This window comes from Saimiri boliviensis, chromosome 2 (assembly GCF_048565385.1).
Source record: "Saimiri boliviensis isolate mSaiBol1 chromosome 2, mSaiBol1.pri, whole genome shotgun sequence".
In the NCBI taxonomy this organism is placed as follows: Eukaryota; Metazoa; Chordata; class Mammalia; order Primates; family Cebidae; genus Saimiri; species Saimiri boliviensis.
The window spans coordinates 189,993,635-190,003,054 of NC_133450.1; the positions used below are offsets into that span (position 1 = coordinate 189,993,635).

General features: G+C 42.7%; 2 pseudogenes; both read left to right on the top strand.

Annotated features, from left to right (window-relative positions):
- The first annotated feature begins 5,249 nt into the window (after nucleotides 1-5,249).
- Nucleotides 5,250-7,477, top strand: LOC141582423 (bifunctional phosphoribosylaminoimidazole carboxylase/phosphoribosylaminoimidazole succinocarboxamide synthetase pseudogene; annotated as a pseudogene).
- Nucleotides 7,478-7,564: 87 nt separating this feature from the next.
- On the top strand, nucleotides 7,565-8,707 carry LOC101040954 (bifunctional phosphoribosylaminoimidazole carboxylase/phosphoribosylaminoimidazole succinocarboxamide synthetase pseudogene; annotated as a pseudogene).
- Nucleotides 8,708-9,420: the final 713 nt, after the last annotated feature.

Sequence of the window (9,420 nt, forward strand, 5' to 3'; positions counted from 1 at the left end):
TTTTTTGGAGAGACTTCATGCTATTCCTTACCTTGTGGCATTTTATCCCCTCTTGGGAAAGTCCAGCTTTTATATAACCACTGGGCCTGTCCACTGAGTTTTCCTCCAGGCTCCTCCCTTCTGGCAGAAGACAAAAAAAAGTGGTGCTCAAACTTTACTGTGTATTAGAATCACCTGGAAAATGTTAACATACAGATTGCTGGGTCCACATCCAGAGTTTCTGGTCCTGTAGGTCTGGAGTGGGAGCCCCAGCTTTGCATTTCTATTCAGTTCTCCACTGATGCCGTCGGTCTTAGGGACCAGAGTTTGAGAACCACAGATACGTATAGAAAATGGAGATAAGGTTTAGAACTTCCATGAATGACAGAGGCCATGGATCTCTGTATAGATAACAGAAGTCCAATTAGAGAACCTCTTACCTTTTTGAGGCTGATATGGAAGAACAATGCGTCCCTTCAGCGACATCATTTTCAGTACATTATCAGGTTTGCACTTCTTGAACTAAAGCTAAGAGTTCCCCGATTAAAACATGATATTGGCCAAGAGTGGTGGCTCACGCCTGTAATCCTAATACTTTGGGAGGCTTAGGTGGGTGGATCACCTGAGGTCAGGAATTTGAGACCAGCCTGGCCAACATGGTGAAACCCCGTCTCTACTAAAAATACAAAAATTAGCCAGGCATGGTAGCAGGCGCCTGTAATCCCAGCTACTCAGGAGGCTGAGGCAGGAGAATTGCTTGAACCCGGGGGATGGAGGTTGCAGTGAGCTGAGATCGCGCCATTGCACTCCAGCCTGGGCAATAAGAGTGAAGAAACTCCATCTCAAAACAAAACAAAGCTAAACAAAATGATATTTACAGTACTGGGCAGTTAAGTAAGCTAGGATGATCTTACCTTCTCAGGACAGACCTGGTGCTGCGTAGCTTATCCTTTAACTCAGAATGAGAGAGCAGCTACAGAAATGTACACTCCCTGGTATGAGCTGTAACTAGCTGCAACTGTTGCTAACAATAGCAATAAAGCCAGAAAAGAAACAGCTGAAACTCTAACCAGGGCATACACAACTGAAAATACTTTTCAGCCTTAACAAAAAAAAAAAAAAGTTTTTTTTTTTTTTTTTTTTTTTTGTTTTTTTTTAATAGTTGTTTCCAGGGAGCCGGGTGCAGTGGCTCACGCCTGTAATCCCAGCAGTTTGGGAGGCTGAGGCAGGCAGATCACCTGAGGTCAGGAGTTCAAGATCAGCCTAGCCAACATGGCGAAACCCTGTCTCCACTGAAAAATACAAAAAATTAGTCAGGTGTGGTGGTTCATGCTTGTAGTCCCAACTACTCAGGAGGCTGGGGCAGGAGAATCATTTGAACCTGGGAGGTACAGGTTACAGTGAGCTGAGATTGTGCCATTGCAGTCCAGCCTGGGCAATAGAGCAAGACGCTGTCTAAAAAAAAGTTGTCTTCTTGAAAGTTGTTTAAATTATGAGTACTTTAGAATGCTTTGTTGACATTACTTGTTAAAGCCCTTCTCTATAAAAGGTTAGTTTTTGTTGGGGTAAAATGAAGGATTCAAATTTAATTGTGAAAGGACTACTTTTTAAAAGTTAAAATATAAAGCATTGGATTTGTTCTGAACATATTACCTTTATTCTTAAGCAGTCATTACCTAAATAGTATTTTTCTTGCATATTTAATAAATGTATGTAATTAAAAGAGATTTCCTGGCATTTATTTAAAGTTGCAGTGTATTGCAGGAAAAATAATTTTCCTGGTAGCCTGGTCCCTGCTAGTCAGGAGGTGGGTAGACCCCTTATGTCTGGGCAGTCTTAAGAAAGAATGTTTGAAAGATTAGTCTCTGTTTTAGCCACCAGCCCTGTCTGTCTATACACTCTGTAGGGGATAGTCCTGAGTCGGAGGGAACTGCTATGCTATATTATTATCATCAGTGGGGAAGACAAGTAAATTTCTAGGCTACTCTTTCCCTTCTAGCAAGTATTTCAGTGATATAACTTTATAGCAATCTAAGAATAGCATACTAGAAGAACTAAACTGAGTTTCTCAAGTTTTCAGCAATGATAAATCCCCTAATGCTTTTTCCCAACATTTTATTATGAAAATATCCAAACAGCAAAGTTAAAAGAACTTTACAGTGAACATTGTTTACCAAGGTTTTACTGTTAATATTTTACTTGTTTCGTCCCTTAACTAACTCTATCCATCAGTCCATCTTAAATTTTTATTCGTTTATTTATTTTTGGAGACAGAGTCTTGCTCTGTCGCCCAGGCTAGAGCGGCTGGAGTGCAGTGGCGTCACCTCAGCTCACTGCAACCTGCATCTCCCAGATTCAAGCGAATTCTCCTGCTTCATCCTCCCAAGTAGCTGGGATCATAGGCACCCACCACCATGCCCAGCTAATTTTTGTATTTTTTTTTTTTTTTTTGAGACGGAGTTTCGCTCTTGTTGCCCAGGCTGGAGTGCAATGGCACCATCTCGGCTCACCGCAACCTCCGCCTCCTGGGTTCAGGCAATTCTCCTGCCTCAGCCTCCTGAGTAGCTGGGATTACAGGCACACACCACCATGTCCAGCTAATTTTTTGTATTTTTAGTAGAGACGGGGTTTCACCATGTTGACCAGGATGGTCTCGATCTCTTGACCTTGTGATCCACCCGCCTCGGCCTCCCAAAGTGCTGGGATTACAGGCTGGAGCCACCGCGCCCGGCTAATTTTTGTATTTTTAGCAGAGATGGGGCTTTATCATGTTTGCCAGGCTGGTCTCAAACTCCTCAGGTGATCCACCTGCCTAGGCCTCCCCAAGTGCTGGGGTTATAGGCGTGAACCACTGCGACCAGCCTCGTCCATCTTAATTTTTGATACATTTTAAATTGCTGACATCTGTATTCATTCTTCTAAAATTCCTCACATGCATATTATTGACTAGAGTTTAACACTTTTTTGTTGTAAAATTTACACACAATGAAGTACACTGATGAACTGTACATTTAAATTTGCAAAAACATATACACCTGTGTAACCCAAACTCCTGTCAACATCCAGAGCACTAGCAGCACCCCAGCCAGTTCTCTCCTACCCCTTCCCAGTGAACCTGTGCCCGATCCTCCCAGAGGGAACCAATGTTCTTTCTTTTCTTCTGCTATAGATTTTCCTCTTCTAGAACTTCATATAAGTGAGATTATACATTATGTATTCCTCCTGATGATTTCTAAAAGAAATTCCTAAGAGATTAAAAGTCTTTCTGAAACAGGGAGAATAACTGATAATGAAAATATCAGAGATCAGATTGATTACTTCATTAAACATATTTATTATGAGACCCTCTAGTCTGTGCATGCAGAGATCTGTAAGACAGACCCTGCCCTCAAGGAGATCCCATTGTCCTGGCAGATACAGTGTCAACATGCAGATAGAGACAAGCAAGAAACAGTTACCACTTGCCACAGACGGGGGTCTAATCCAGCCTGGGAGGCAATGGAGGAGTCAAGGGACATTTACATTTTTACTTTGGAACTTGTCTCAGGCAGCCAATGCTCTGTATTTTCCGTAAGTCTAGAAATGCTCTGTATTTTTCCTTTTAACTCAAAACTATTTGTCCTGAAATGGCAGTTTTACAATACTGAGTAGGTGTAATACAAATTCACTAAATACAATAAATGAGGAAAAAACTGTAAAAGGCACAAATTGAAATTAACGGGGATTCTGTTTTCCTCTAGTTCGAGTTGAAATAAACTCAAATAGATTTGGTATTGCTCCCAAACACAAACGACACGCACTCCTGTTCTTGGATCACAAGTGGCAGAAGTTTTCAAGAGCTCTAGATAGCAACAGCGAAGCTTTAATCTTCTTAGACTTCCCTTTAACTTTCTCATGGTATAGAAAACCTGTTGCTGGTTGGGTATGGTGGCTCACGCCTGTAATCCCAGCACTGTGGGAAGCTGAGGTGGGAGGATCACTTGAGGCCAGGAGTTTAAGACCCATCTGGCAACATAGCAAGGCACCATCTCTACCAAAAACCAAAACCAAATCAATTGTATCTTCAAACTGAGGCCGTCTGCTCATTTTTTTACTCTTTACTTACATATTTAACACACAGATTACAAATGAAAGATCCTCAGTTTCCATTTGTACCCACTTTTTCATACTCTTGGTCCTTCTCAAAACTCTATCATTGTTATTTAGTGAGGAGTGGGAAGCCCATGAAAACCTGGAAATTTGTTTAGTCACACTTTTCCCAGAAAACTCTGGGGAAGAAAAATTCTGGGGGCTAAGAAAAATTCTGAAGCTTCTTATGCCCAAGGAAACAAGAAAGCTACTTACTATAAACCACCTACTATAGAGATCATGACCCTTGAAAAAGAGATAGTTTATTTTTCTTCATAGTATCTGAAACAAATAAAGAATATCTCAGTGTAACTAAATGCATTTTTTCACTGTACATCATAAAGAAGTAATTGCTTAATAAAGAGTACCTGCACTGAGTTTTATTTCTGTTGATGATGAGAAAGGTAGAGCAGCTATAGAGGTGAGCTGCCCTAAAACAATGTAAACAAGTCCCTGCCTTAATGGTGCTGCTAACAGTAACAAAGCAGTGGTCCATGACAAACTTTTAAAGAATACTTTCTTCTTGCTCTTCTTAGTCAATTTCATTCAATTGGGTTCCACAATGCAGAAACAAGGCAAGGAAAGGTAAGAAAAATGGAGTGCTGGACCAGGCGCAATGGCTCACACCTGTAATCCCAGCACTTTGGGAGTCCGAGGTGGTGGATCAAGAGGTCAGTAGTTCAAGACTAGCCTGGGCAAGACGGTGAAACCCCCATCTCTACTAAAAACTACAAAAAAATTTATCTGGGCATGGTGGTACACACCTGTAATCCCAGCTACTCAGGAGGCTGAGGCAGGAGAATTGCTTGAACCCAGGAGGTGGAGGTTGCAGAGAGCTGAGATGGTGTCATTGCACTCCAGGCTGGGTGACAGAGTAAGACTCCATCTCAAAAAAATGAAAACTGGAGTGCCGCCGGGCACGGTGGCTCAAGCCTGTAATCCCAGCACTTTGGGAGGCCGAGGCGGGTGGATCATGAGGTCAAGAGATCGAGACCATCCTGGTCAACATGGTGAAACCGCGTCTCTACTAAAAATACAAAAAAAATTAGCTGGGCATGGTGGTGCGTGCCTGTAATCCCAGCTACTCAGGAGGCTGAGGCAGAAGAATTGCCTGAACCCAGGAGGCGGAGGTTGCAGTGAGCCGAGAGCGTGCCATTGCACTCCAGCCTGGGTAACAAGAGTGAAACTCTGTCTCAAAAAAAAAAAAAAAAAAAAAAAAAAAAAGAAAACTGGAGTGCCTATTCATCTGAATTCTGACTCATACACGAGTGTTTTATCTCAAATTGGCTAGACATTTCTCAGAGTAAAGGATCACTGGCAGTGTTTGGAAGTTAAAGGGAATAAAGAACAGTCTCATCAATTATGCAGCTTATGTTGTGGACATCTACTGAAGCCCTAACTTCCAAAAATTCATCTACTGAAGCCCTAACTTCCAATGTGACAGTGTTCGGAGGTGAGGCCTTTGAGGGGTAATCAGGTGAGGTCATGGTACCCATATGGGATTAGTAATCTTATAAAGGGGATGAGATTAGAATTTTCTCTCCACCATGTGAGGATATGGCAAGAAGACAGCCCTCTGCAAACCAGAGAGGGCCCTCACCAGGAACCAAATCTGCTAGCTCCTTGATCTTGGACTTCCCAGCCTCCAGAACCATGAGAAATAAATGTTTAAACCAGTCATACCCAACCTTTTTGGCACCAGGGACTGGTTTTATGGAAGACAATTTTTCCACAGATGGGTGGAGCAAGGCAATGGTTTCGGGATAAAACTGTTCCACCTCAGATCATCAGGCATTAGATTTTCATAAGGAGTGTACAACCTAAATCCCTTGCATTCGCAGTTCACAACAGGGTTTGTGTTCCAATGAGAATCTAGTGCTGCCACTGATCTGACAGGAGGCTGAGCTCAGGTGGTAATGCTTGCTCACCCACTGCTTACCTCCTGCTGTGCGGCCTGGCTCCAAACAGGCCACGGACAGGTACCTGTCTATGGCCTGGGGGTTGAGAAACCCTGGTTTAAGTCATCCAGTCTATGTACTTTGTTATGGCAGCCCAAGCTACAACAGTTCAGTACTTTGAGATCGATGTAAAAATTACCTTTTCCTTAAACAATCTCTATGATCCATTAACAAATGAAGGTCAGACAGAATATTCCAGAATGTTGTGATACTGAGTAAGCATGTGTCCCATCATTCTTGATTTCTTGATTCTTTTTTTTTTTTTTTTTTGAGACAAGATCTTTATTGCCCAGGCTAGACTTGAACTCTCAAACTCCTGGGCTCAAGAGATCCTCCTGCCTTGGCCACCCAAAATGCTGGGATTGCAGGCATGAACCCCACTGGTCCTGTCAAGAATGGCTTTTTAAAGAGACATCAGGGCCAGGCACAGTGACTCACACCTTGTAATCCCAGCACTTTGGGAGGCCAAGGCAGGTGGATCACTTGAGCTCAGAAGTTTGAGACCAGCCTGGGCAACGTCGTGAAATCCCACCTCTACAAAAAAATACAAAAACTAGCTGGGTGTGTTGACACACACCTGTGGTCCCAGGTACTAGTGAGGCTGAGATGGGAGTTCTGCTTGAGCCTGGGAGGTTGAAGCTGCAGTGAGCCAGATTGCACCAATGCACTTCAGCCTAGGTGACAGTGAGAATCTGTGCCAATAAATGAATAAGCAACAGGTATCAAATATGCACAAGAGATTTCTGCCTCTTAGCATGGGTGCAACTCTCGTCCCACTCAGGATAATGGTAGCAGCTGAGGTACTGAACATTGGTAAAAAACTGTATGAGGGTAAAACAAGAGGTCTATGAATTGTTTGGTAGATAGGCCAGGAAAAGTCCTCCTGCGGTCCAAGGACCGGACTACAGCAGGAAATGCAGTTAGAATCACCTGGAAGGAAAAGCTGCAATTTCAAATAAAATTAGCAGTTGTATTTTTCTATTACAGGAAGCAGGTATTAAAACTGCTTTCACCAGAAAATGTGAGACAGCTCTCATTATGCCCCAGGGTGAAATAATTCCAGTTGAATGGATTTGCAACTGGTTCTTTATTCAAAAGAAATCCTGGTGTCAAGGAAGGATATCAGTTTTATCCACCTTAAGTGGACATGTTTTTCAAGGATGATACCAATAATGACCCACAGCGGTCTAGGGAACAGCTAATTGCAGCAAAATTTGGCTTTGCTGTGCTTGGTATAAAACTGAAGTGGATATGAGTCATGCTACATAGGCTGTTTTTGAAATTCTGGAGAGATCCTGGTTGCCCCCCAGAACTGTACACTGGTTGGTATGACCAGCAAAGAAACTGTTCCCACTGATGTTATTGATACTGATTCCTAGAAACACTGACCATCAGGAGATCAGAGCCAATAGAAAGACAGTCTTTTAACCATACTGTTAAAAATATTATTTTTAAAAAATAGAGACAGAGTCTTGCCATGTTGTCCAGGCTAGTTTTGAACTCCTGGGCTCAAGCCATCTTCCTGAAAGTTTTTAGCCTCTGAAAGTGCTAGGATTACAGGAGTGAGTCATGACTCCTGGACAAAAGATAAAGTCTTATCAAGGCTTCAGTGTAACTCCTGAAGGCTTGCAGATGGTAAAGACAAACTTTGTGTGGGTTGTAGAGAGTCGAGTCGCTTTTGAAATCAGAGTCAATGCAGTCTTGCAATACTGTTGGGTTCTATTTCTGATCTTAAGTCACTGTGAAAAAAATCAAGAAGGCCTGTGGAAATCTTGGCATTCCATGTGGACTCTGAGTAATATCTGTACATAAAGGACTAGATGAAACTCTGAGGATTAAAGCTGAGTATGCAGAGAGGGCATTCGTACTGTATTTGTGGCAGTGGCAGGGAGAAGCAATGGTTTGGGATAAGTGATGTTTGGGAACACTGCATATCCAGTTATCTGCTGTCCTCTCCTCACACCAGACTGAGGCGTTCAGGATGTGTGGTCTCAGCTGTTCAACCATACTTTCTCCAGAAGGATGAGCACAGTTTGCTGCTCATATATTTGGATTAAACAACCATTTACTATGGGGCAAACTGCAAGCAAGCACTTTGAACACATGGATTTCCTGGAAGAAAGGTGACAAGAACATCAGAGAAAGAACATCACTGCATTTTTTTAGGGGGAAAAGTACACATTTCTAATTTAGCTGTAGAAAAATCAGGCAAGATGAAAAAAATTACAGAACACAAATAAAATATATTAGTGAATACATGCTTCTCTAGATTAAAAAAAAATTCACAACGTAATTAAAACAGGTAAGTGCTGTGAAAAATAGAAACATGGTGACAAAAGAAGAACCTGACAGGGGGAACCGAAGCAAGTCCTGAGAGTGTAACCCAGCTTCCCCAAGGAAGTGACATTTGAACCGAGATCTGAAGGACAGGAGTTGATAAAGTAGAGAAAGGGAGTGCTGAGGGCAAAGGGCAACTGCATGGGTAGAGGCTGGGAGCAAGATGAGTACAGTGTGGCCCAAGTAATGAGGAAGTGCCAGTGGCTGGAGTGCGGAGACAGCAGGGCAGTTTTAGCTAGAGACGAGAGTAAGGGAGGCAAGGGCTGGATCATCCTGTCCCCTGTAGGCCACGGCAAGGTGACTGGTCTTTATGGCAGAGGAAAGGCATTTATTGAAGTGACATTTTAAAAAATTACTGATGGTTGGGCACGGTGGCTCACGCCTGTATTCCCAGCACTTTGGGAGGCTGAAGCAGGTGGATCACTTGAGGTCAGAAGTTTGAGGTCAGCCTGGCCAGTGTGGTGAAACCCCGCCTCTACTGGAAAAAATACAAAAATTAGCTGGGTGTGGTGGTGGGTGCCTGTAATCCCAGCTATTTAGGAGGCTGAGGCAGGAGAACAGCTTGAACCTGGGAGGCGGAGGTTGCAGTGAGCCGAGATTTTGCCACTGCACTCCAGCCTGGGTGACAGAGTAAGACCATGTCTCAAAAAAAAAAAAAAAAAAAAAAAATTATTGATGATATGAAGAATAGATTGATGGGAAATGAGAACTGAGATAAATCCTATTTTACCTTCAATTTCTACTTTAAAATTAGCTATGCTCTTTTGGAGAAAAAATTCCCTAGTTGGAAACTTCAGATAAATAGATCTAAGATGGGAGTCAGCTGCTCAGGGATTGGGAGTGCTCTGTGGCTATGCGGAGATTCCCCAGGGCTCTTCCTGGTCAGGCCTATTCCTCACTCTGGAGGTCTAGAACTCTACAATGGCTGCTAGAGGTGGGTTAAAACATTTCATCAGATGATGTGATTATTATACACCATTTTAAAAATCAATTCCAACTTTACAAGTTCAGGATATTG